We start from the raw sequence: 11,250 nt of genomic DNA, 5'->3' as shown, positions 1-11,250 counted from the left end.
CAAAGCTCTTTAAATACTTTTCTTCGATTTGCTAACCATTTGTCAATGTGTATTTCAATATGTGCCACATACTTGAAAGTTATCTTTCTTGTTGGGAGATACAGGACTCAGTGAATGAGTGGACAGATAGTAATTTAAGTATGAAGTAATGGCAGAGGCTTGTGATTTTCAAATCCTATACAACCCAACTTGAAAAACTGCAATACAATACAGTGATTATAGTTTCCGTCACTCTTGCCATATTCCAAGCCTCCTGTCTGATGGTTGGTGCAGATGTTTCTCTAACTAGGTCCATGTTTCTAAGCATTGCTGAACTACACACTCTGTTATAATGGTAATGACAAAATTCATGTTAGTATGTAACATGTTAATCTGTGACTGGAAAAAATTCATTTCAACACGGTTAAAAGAAAATTTCACATGTGCAAACAATCAGACATTTTGCTGACAGATATCTTGCTTTTACATTTCCTATTCATTAAATGTAATACACACTTATCTATTAGAATTAAATCCCAACTGCAATCATTTTAAAAAATCTATGGTCACCTATTAACTGAGAAGCTACTAACATTTTAAAAGTTGTAGAATTGGTGCCCCTGGTCAGAATGAAATAGTGTGTGTAAAAATTAATACAGGTAGAAGACAACTATTTTCTGAAAAGCTATTCACATTACCAGAAGTTCTTAAATGAATGTGCAATCAAACATGGTTAGAATAAAAAGAAAGTGTTTGTTAAAATTAATATGGAACTCCCTGAAGACGAATGAGTACATTTAGCCATGGTTGAAGCTACAGATGTATTATGTTATATTGAGTACCAAGTTATAGTTTTTGCTCCCATTATTTTAGTAGTCAGGGAATTTCATCAAACCTTTGTCATGGTTGTTGTTTCTTCATCGCATGATCACAATGCTCTAAGCCAAAACATCAAGTAAAAAAAGGAATACTTATCTCAAACTGAACAAGCTCAGTTTCAAATTTTCATTGTTCAACTTTTCAGTTTGTTATACATGGGGTAATAAAAGTTCAGCCTGAGGCCAAACATATATCATTAACACAGGAATTCCTTGTATGAGTCCGGAGCAGCCTAATATACAAAGGCTTTTTGGGCTATGTTCAGCTTGGTGCTAGTTACATGTGTATACAGTTTTTTTTGTGATTGAATGATTTCTTTGTTAATCTTTGAAACAGTTTACATTTTATGGATTTTACCATTCAAAACATTGAAAAATTAACAGCTTAAAGTTAATTTCGTACATGGTAACTGATAATGAATTTTCCTTTAATCTAATTACATTAGTATTTACTATACATATGCTCTATATATTCTACATTGTATTGTATTGTATGCTATTGAACTGGGGACCTAGAAATGATGGAGAGGCTTCTTCCCTGACATAGCCCTCAGTGGTTCACAACCCCACAACAGACTACAGCAGTCCACTCATCCCACCGCTGCCCCACACCAAACCCAGGGTTACTGTGTGGTCCATACCAGACGAGTGTAACCCCAAATGTTTGCATGGTAGAGTAATTATGGTGCACGCATATGTTGAGACAGTGTTTGTGCAGCAATCACTGACATAGTGTAACTGAGGCAGAATAAGGGAACCATCCCGCATTCTCCAAGGCAGATGGAAAACCGCCTTAAAAACCATTGATAGACTGGCTGGCACACCGGACCTCGGCACTAATGTGTCAGGTGGATTCGTGCCGGGGACCAGCATGCCTTACTGCCTGGAAAGCAGTGCGTTTATTGCACGGCTAAACAGGCAGGCTATATTCTACGTACTGGGTGACCCAAAAGTCCATTAACTTTTGAAAATTCAGTACTTCACCAAATAATGTAGGCATAGAGGTAAAAACTGACACACATGTTTCAAATGACATGAGGTTTTATTGGAACCACAAAAAAGTGCACAAACTGACCAACAGATGGTGCTTCATATGATACAAAATGATAATTATCATAACAATTGATTTTTAGCCAAAATTAGTGTTCTTTATAACAAATGCTCAATGTGTCAACCATCATTCATCAACAGTACCTGTATTTAAGGGACAATGTTGTGAACAGTGCTGTACAGCATACCAGTATTGTCTTTAACATCCTTAATTAGGTCGGATGAGTGTGGTAGACTTGTGACTTTGGTTAACCCCACAACCAATAATCATACAGATTAAAGTATGGGGATGTGTGAGGCCAAGCCTGATGGACATGGCAGATCATTGTGCACTCTCACCAAACAATTTGTGCAACAGATCCTTCACACATGTAGCAATATGGGATGGTGTGCCATCCTGCTTTAAACCATATCTTCCAGTAAGTTTTAGCAGCTAGGCTAAGGATGGTCTCTCTCTCTCTCTCTCCTCTAACTACAGCTCATTTTATACGTAATTCTCACCTTCTGGGGTCAGTTTTTGCACTTTTTTGGCTTCAATAAAAGCCTACATCATTTCAGGCATTTGTGTCAATTTTTACCTCTTTACTCACATAATTCCATGAATTAGTTCTTTTTCAAATGTTAATGGTATTTTGGGTCACCATGTATGTAATAATACAGAACTTCTTAAATTAAGTAACCTGTATCAATTCAGGTACTCCATTATTGCATTAAAGTTTTTCTTTTGTAAATAACCCTTTCATTTTGTTTTGAAACTTTGAAAGTGCAGACAGTATCTGTGACTTTTATATGTTGTGGTAATTTATTTGATAATGTTATGGCTTTGTATAATAAACTCTGCTAAGTTTTAACTTAATTTTTTCTGTTCTGATGCAAATTATAGCTGTTTCTATTTTTATGATCATGCATTTTTTAATGTAGTAGTACTATTTTTTTACATAGGCCTACATAAGACACTGAAAAAAATATTCAGAAGGGTACAGTTAAATTTTCCAGCATTTTAAAAAGTATGAGGCAGTGAACTGTGCTGCCACCCTTGGTCATTATATGTATTGATCTTTTCTGCAGTCTGAATATAGCTGGAATGTTTTTCCTATTCAGTCCCCAAAATATTATGCTGCAACTAATAACAAATTGAATATAAGCAAAATATACTGATTGTGAAATGTCACATTTGGTTCAAAGAGCATAGTATGCTGTAGAGATTCCATTACTAAGTTTTTACCTGCTCTACCAATTTTAATTGGCAGTCAGTATACATTCCAAGACGTTTTGTGCTTTCATACATTGTATGAATTCTTTATTTCTTTTTTTCAGGCCATGGTAATTTGGTATTTTGTTCATGCAGACATTAATAGTGCTTGTTTTCTCTATATTACTCATAATTGTAACTTTGATGTTTATTTCCCACTAACATACACTGCTAAGTGTTTCTTCAGCTTTCTTTCTTAGTGCTTCTGGTGACTTGTCACCGATCAGTATATTAGGGTCAATGTTGTTTGCCCAAGCTTGATATTTTGTGGGAAATCATTAATGTAAATTGGGAACTATGTTGGGCCTAGCACAAATGAAATGATCGTATGGCATTTATTGGCCGGGATATCTGCTTTGGGGTTCGGCCGCCGTATTGCAAGTCTTTTTAGTTGACACCACTTTGGTGACTTGTGTGTGAATGATGATGAAAATGATGATGATGGACACACAACACCCAGTCCCCTACCATGTGGTATGTGTATATGTATAGGATGATCTACGACTGAGTGCATGAGCAGGACTTTATTTAATTCCACTGTAGTTTTACAAAGTCACCAGCATGACAATGGACTACACCTTTATTGCATCTCATGGTCAGTAAATATGCCTGCTGTGTCTAGTAAAATATATTCATGCCTACAGCAAAAATTTTTGTAACTACAAAGAACAATAAAAATCACCAAATTCTACACTAAAGAATTAAACATCTGCGTGCCTCACCAAATGAAACTAGCTCTGTGGGCTACCTGCAGTGGGCTATGTCATTGCAGCTCTGTGTTTGCAATCATGCACTCAAGCCATGCAGAGCTACTGACTCATCCAGGCACACAGTATGACTGTGTGTGTATGTTTTTCAATATATTTAGAGCTTCTTGATGCATGTGTAAGTTCAGTCAACTGTACTCTATTTTCTTGATATGATGGAAACCCCTTTGTACCACCCCCTTATTCCTAGCATGTTTAACAGTATTTTATGATGGACTGTGTAAAATGCTTTAGTTGATAAAGGAATATACCTTTTCTATAGTTCCCCCCATCCAATGCTTCTAGGATGTGTTTTGTGAGATAGGCAACCAAACCAGTGATTGGAAAGCAGGTTGTATTTATTTAAACAGTGCATAAGTACATCCTTCTCAGTAGTTCCAATTGTTTGGGCAAAGCATGAAAGTAGAGAGAGTGGCTTATCATTTTTTTTTATATATATTTCAGTTTCATCCTTTTTGAAGAGGGGCAATAATTTAGTCCCAAGGTCAAAAAAAATGTTTACTAAAACTATAGCTGATTACCAAGAAAAGAAAGTATATGTTTTGAATTCATGAAATGTTCTGTGTTGATATTATTCAAATATTTTGTGTGATTTTGTATTGAAATTTTTATGGTTTTTGCTAATGTTATACATATTTCATTGAAGCATGTTGATGAAACATGAATAATGAATAACTAGATGCAAGCTGTAATTAGTTACAATGAAAATGTTTTCATTATTTTCTGATTCAGAAAATGAATGAAAGAATAAATTGTAATACAAAATATTGTACATTGCAATTAAGATTGACAGATACTGTTTTCACAACCATTAACATTCAAACTCACAAAATGAAAATTATATTAGTCAGCCCAAAAAGATAAGTAATGTGTGTTATTATAATAGCTTACAGTTATAAACATAATGCAGTAACATCACATTCTGTTTGATGAAACGTAACATATTGCTTGTGTTTTAGATATTTCGACTCCATCAGAGCAAACTACACAGGTCCAGAAACTGGAAATTTTTGGTTTACAACGATACTGCAACTACAGCATTGAGGTGAAGGCTTATACAAGGAAAGGAGATGGTGTTCCTAGCAAGCCCATCTTCTGTAGGACTCAAGAGGATGGTATGCAACATGTTAGTCACATACACATTCATTTCTGAATGGAAAAAGAATTTTGCAGACGCCCATTATATGTCTCATGCTTCTTTTGTGTTACAGATCATTTACGGAATAATTTTACAGCATATTTCTTTTTTTATGTACTTACTTTACTTACTGTTAGCTGTTTACGCGCGCGCGCGCACACACACACACACACACACACTCACAAAAATAATACTCTTCTGTGGTGAGGTAACCATTTTGAGGTGTGGGTGTGTGGATGGGCATGGGTGTGTGTGTTAACTTAATAGAAACTTTTTGGTATATACCTCTAAATCTGAATGCATATATTTTTCTTTGACTCCCATGGTTTTTATCACACACACTTGCTTTCCAGTTTCAAAACAGTGACAAGTTAATATAAAAAGAACATATTATGACACTGGAAATTCCAGAATGGTAACAATGAAGACAATCAATCACATGCAGATAAAAGATGTGTATATATACTCAAAGATTATTTTTCACATTGTGAATTTCCAGTTTTGTAACAGATATCATTATACTTTATGACTTGCTTTTCTTGTTAGTTGTTTTGATTATACTTGAATAGTTGGAAAATAATGAAGGTACTAAAATTTATGAAAACTGGGAGCACAGTGTAATCAAATGTAACTTTGTTACATGTTTTAGTAGCAACAGTTGCTGTAGTGTTATGTATATGGCTAAGCAAGGAAATAAATTAAAATAAAAAAAGTTAATTCCAAAATAAAACATCAGCCAGCTTTTCTGGAAACCATAAAATAAAGCCATTGATGTAGAAAATTCAGAAAATTTAAAGAGAATTTTAGTAATTCTAGTATGAGTTTTTCACTCTGTAGTGAGGTGTTAATTGTTTTGAAACCCCTGGGCAGGTTAAAATTGTGTGACAGATCAGAACAGAAATCTGGAACCCTGCCTTTTGCAGGCAATTAAGTTTTGAAAACAGGAGAGAGCCACAGGCAGAAGTCAAGCTATGAAGGCAGATTGTGAGCCATAACTAGATGGCTCAGTCAGTAAGAAAATTGCTCCTAGGAGGCAATCTTCCATGTCTGAATCCCAATCAGACATGCAGTTATAATCTGTCAGCAGACTTCAAGTTCCATTATATTTATCACATCAAAATAATACTTGACTTTCCTGAATATAACATTTGGTTTTTGTGAGTATCTTGTCTGGTCCATATATCCCATTAAACACTAAGTATGCAAGATGATTTCTGCACAAGATATACCCCAGTGCTCAATCCTTGATCTCTTTCTCTTGCTCATGTATATTAATGGCATTGCACAACCTGTTAATTCCCATATTATAAGCTAAGCAGATGACATACCAGTTTTATTTTATGATAAAAAGTATAAGGAACTAGAATCTTTCACTGCTAGTAAGGCCACAGAATTAACAAACTACATAATTGTTCTGACTTTCATTGCCAGTTGTTGACAAACTGCCTGTTGGCTTCTGTCTCAGGTTCTTTGACAGATGTTTGTTTGATTATTTTTCTGATGTTTCATCAGCACAAGTGGCTGGCATTTTCAAAGCTTCACACTCCATTGCTTGTGATGGACAGGATTCGAGCTTGCAACCACTGGTTGTATGTACATGGTGCACCAATATTCAAGGGCTTTTCCACATTTACTGCCTCATGTGAATCCAGGATCCATTCACATTGAGGCTTTCTTCTTTCATGTTGAATCTATTGCCATATTTGTGTATTTCTATGGCTTCCCTGAACAAGCAGGTGTAGTTCTTCTCTACAGTAAGGATACACACCACATGCTCCACCAAAGCTGATTCTCCACCTGCCCCAACCAGCAATGTCACTTGTGTTAGGTGATCATAGTGTTCACTGATTGTCCAGTCATTCCAACTTTCCCACATGTACACGGTATACTGTATATTCACAGTACTGCAAGTGGGTTCCTTTTCTCCTTTGCCAATTTGAGACACTCTTTGGTCTTCTTTGTCAGTTTATGAATAGTCTTTATGCTGTGTCTGCACAATACACAGCCAATTCTGTCCATCACTCTGGGAATTTATATCAGAAAGGCTGAACCCGACATTTCTTTTTCTGATGTGTTATTTTGCCAAGTGTTTGATTCTATGACATTTATTATGTAAATGGTGAAATACCCATTGCTCCTTAGAACACTTTCTAGGAGTTGCGTCTTGTGTCAGAAATGCAGCAGCTCACATATTTGACTTGCTCCTGGCATGAGCATATTAATCAAGCCTCTTGTCTGGCTTGGGTAGTGATTTGATAATTTGTGCAAGTATTGTTCCATATGTGTTGGTTTTTGATACACACTGTGTTCCAGGTATCCACCATTCTTCATGACCAGCACACCCAGAAAGGGTAGCTGCTGATCCTTTTCTACCTCCACAGTAACATTTATATTGCCTTGGATGCTGTTCAGGTGTCGTAGGAAGTCATTGAGTGGTCTCTTACCATGACTATAAACAACTAAGGTATTGTTGACATATCTGCACCATGCTTTAGATTTACAAGGTGCCAAGTCCAGTGCCTCTGCTTTGTAATATTCCTTGAAGAATTCAGTCACCAATGGAGTTAGTGGACTACCCAGGATGATGCATTTCAGCTGTTCATTGGACAATTGCCATCAACTAAGTAGCAGCATAGATTGAGACAGCTGGGACAAGACTGACAGCATCACCCACAGGAGCATGCAGAATAAACTCAACCACTGCACTGCTTCACTCAGTGATTCTCTGGAGTATATCAGTTCCATTTGCCCACACATCACCAAGCTCTTTCGTGCAAGTCTCACCATGACCAATTTGATGAGTAATTGGTATTTCACAATTTACATGAGAAGTGTCACAGAATTAAACACTTAGCAAGTGACACATTGGAAAAAGAAGTGTTAGTACAGCCTTTCTGCCATACATTCCCAGACTGATGAATAGACTCATCTGAATATCATACAAGCACAGCATAAAGATTATTTATAAATCAACAAAGAAAATCAAAGAGCGTCTGAGATTGGAAAAGTAGAAAATGGAACAACTTGCAATGTCAGGAATTTATTGTATATCATGTACATGGGCAAAAGTCTGTGTTACAATAACTGAGCAAGCCATCAATACCAGGATCACCTAACACAAGTGACATTGCAGGTCGGGCAGGTGAAGAAATTGGCCATGGTGGAGCATGTATTGTGTGAGACAAGCCACATTTTGAAATTCACTGACACAGAAGTTCTTATTATAAAGAAGAGCTATTGCACCCACTTGTTCAGGAAGGCTATAAAAATACACAAACATCACAACAGATTCACGAAGAAAGAAGAAAGCCTCAAGGTAAATGTATGCTGCATTCCCATTCTGCAGTGAATGACCTTTGCAGGCAGCAAGGTGAGAATCACAGTGGTAATTCCCATGGAAAAGCCCTTGGATGTTGGCATGCCAGGTACATATAATCTGCAGCTGCAAGCTATACTCAAGTCCTTCACCAGCAATGTAAGGTGAAGCTTTGACAATTCCAGCCAGTTGAGGTGGCAAAATGTCGGAAAAATTATCAAACATCAGCCAAAGAACCTGACACTGAAGCCAATAGGCAGTTAATCAACAAGAGGTCACAAAAGCTGTAACAAGTTTGTACTATGCCTGTAAGAGAAGGATATCTACAGATTGTACTGATGCCTGGATCAACAACTGAAGAAGAAAGCTTGATTGATGCTCTCTCTTGCCTTTCTGTCATGGTAGCAGGATCAAGGAGCCACACCAAAGTTCTTGAAATGTAAGCACCATCACAACCATCCAAGCACATTGTATCTACTACATAATAGAATGAGCTTTTCTTCATGAGCTGAATTATGCGATATGGAGATACCTAGTGAGAACAGATGAGGAAGCTTTGGACATTTTCTACCAATTAAGTAGCAACATGCATCGAGACAGCTTGGACTATATTGACAGCATCACTCAGAGGAACATGCAGAATGAACTAAACAGTTGCAGTGAATGATAGAAGAAACAGTTTGTAAGATGCAGGAAGCAGAATGACAAGGCAATTCCTGACATATCAGGCACACTGATTAACCTCAGTGAATGCAACTGACCAATGAGTAACAGTTTGTTCTTCAAAATGAGGAAATTTCACAATCATCCTGAGAACTATACCTATGGAGGATATCACTGTTAATAGTAAAGTGGCCATTCAGAACCTCATGTGAAAGGGCTGAGGAAATATGTACTGAAACTGTCAGGATACTGCAGCGAGCAAAACCCCAAACTTGCAACCTAAAGAAAGAAGAATTACAAGCTGTCAAGAGTCTTAATACTGACAAGAGTATATTCTACTGCCTGCCAATAAGGGAAATACAGCCACTGTAATCAAGACTGAAGATTACGAGCAGAAGACGCAGGATCTACTAGATCTGACAATGTATTAAAAACTAAGCACAGATCTGATCCAGCGGATCACACAGAATGTGAATCAGTTAATGAAGACATCTTTTCTCTTGACAGACATACAGAGGAACCTATGAAACACGGAAGCCCTACCATTTTGTCTGGAATAATGTTCCATTAAGACTGATTGTTAGAGCTCCTGGCTCACTCCCATATAAACTTGGGTAACGCTTCACCTCTCTATTCCAACCACAAATGGGAAAGACTGACACAGGGTATTTCATTTAGAAGCTGAAGAAACTAAAACTTGGACCAAATAACATCATAGTCATCTTTGATGTTGTTCCTTTGTTTACCAAAGTACCATTCAGTGACTCTCCGGAGTATATCAGTTCCATTTTCCCCATGAGACAACACTATCAAGCTCTTTCAGGAATGTCTCACCATAAGCTACTCCATGTAGAATGGCAAATTGTACAAACAGCTGGAAGGTATCACCATGGGCAATCTACTTAGTCCAGTGGTGGTCAGCTTCTTCATGGAACATTTTGAACCACAGACACTGGACCTGGCACCTTGTATCTGTGGTACAGATACATCGACAATTCCTTTGTTGTGTGGAGCCATGGTGAAGAACAGCTTGGTGACTTCCTAAGACACTTTAACAACCTCCAAGCCAACAGAAAATTTACCATGGAGGTAGACAATGACCAACAGTTATCCTTTGTAGGTGTGATGATCATGAGGGATGGTGAAATCTTGGAACACAGGTTGCATAGTAAACCAACCTACACAGACCAATACCTGCACAGACAGCAAATCACCACCCAAGCCAGAAAAGAGACATGATTAATATACTCATAACATGAGCAAGGTGAATATGTGAGTTGCATCATATCAGATGTGAAATGCAATACCTGAAAAGTATTCTGAGGAGTAATGGGTACTCCATCACTTACATAAGAAGTGTCACAGAATTGAACACTTGGCGAGTGACACGTCAAAATAGAAATGTCAGGTACAGCCTTTCTGTCATACACTCCCAGACCGTTGGACAGAATTAGCCATATACTGTCCAGTCACAGTGTAAAGACTATTTATAAACCAGTGAAGAAAATCAAAAAGTGTCTCGTATCAGCAAAGGAGATAAGGGATCCATTTGTAGTGTTGGGAATACACTGTAACTGTGGAAAAGTGTCTGTTGGAATGACTGGACAGTCAATCAATACCATGATCACCCAACATAAGTGGCATTGCATGTTGGAGAAGGTGGAGAAATCAGTCGTGATGGAGTATGCACTGTTTGAGACTAACCACATAGTGAAATTTGCTGACATGGAAGTTCTTGCTGTAGATAAGAGCATCGCACCTGCCTCTTCAGGGAAGCTACAGAAATACACAAACATACCAAGAGCTTCAACAAGATAGAAGAAAGCCTCAAGCTGAATGTGTTGTGGATTCCTGTGCTATAGTGATTGATCTTTGCAAGTAGTAAGGAGAGAACCACAGTGGTAATGACAATGGAAAAGCTCTTGAATGTTGGAATGCCAGACACATACAATCTGTGGCCACAAGTCTGACATCAGTCCACCACCAGCAGTGGAGTGTGAAGCTTTCACAATGCCAGCCACTCATGCTGATGAAATGTAAGAAAAATTATCAAGCAAACATCAGCCAAAGAAGAGGAGACAGAAGCTAAGAGTCAATTTGTCATTAACAAAATACTTTAAAAAATTAGGGCCCTGAGATGACTGTTGCCAGTCTCAGTAATTGGCTTTTAAAACAGGCAGCTCTCACCATACCATTGTAAATAATGT

The sequence above is a fragment of the Schistocerca cancellata genome, chromosome 2, assembly GCF_023864275.1.
Source record: "Schistocerca cancellata isolate TAMUIC-IGC-003103 chromosome 2, iqSchCanc2.1, whole genome shotgun sequence".
Lineage (NCBI taxonomy): Eukaryota > Metazoa > Arthropoda > Insecta > Orthoptera > Acrididae > Schistocerca > Schistocerca cancellata.
Note: the sequence above shows the minus strand (reverse complement) of the source record.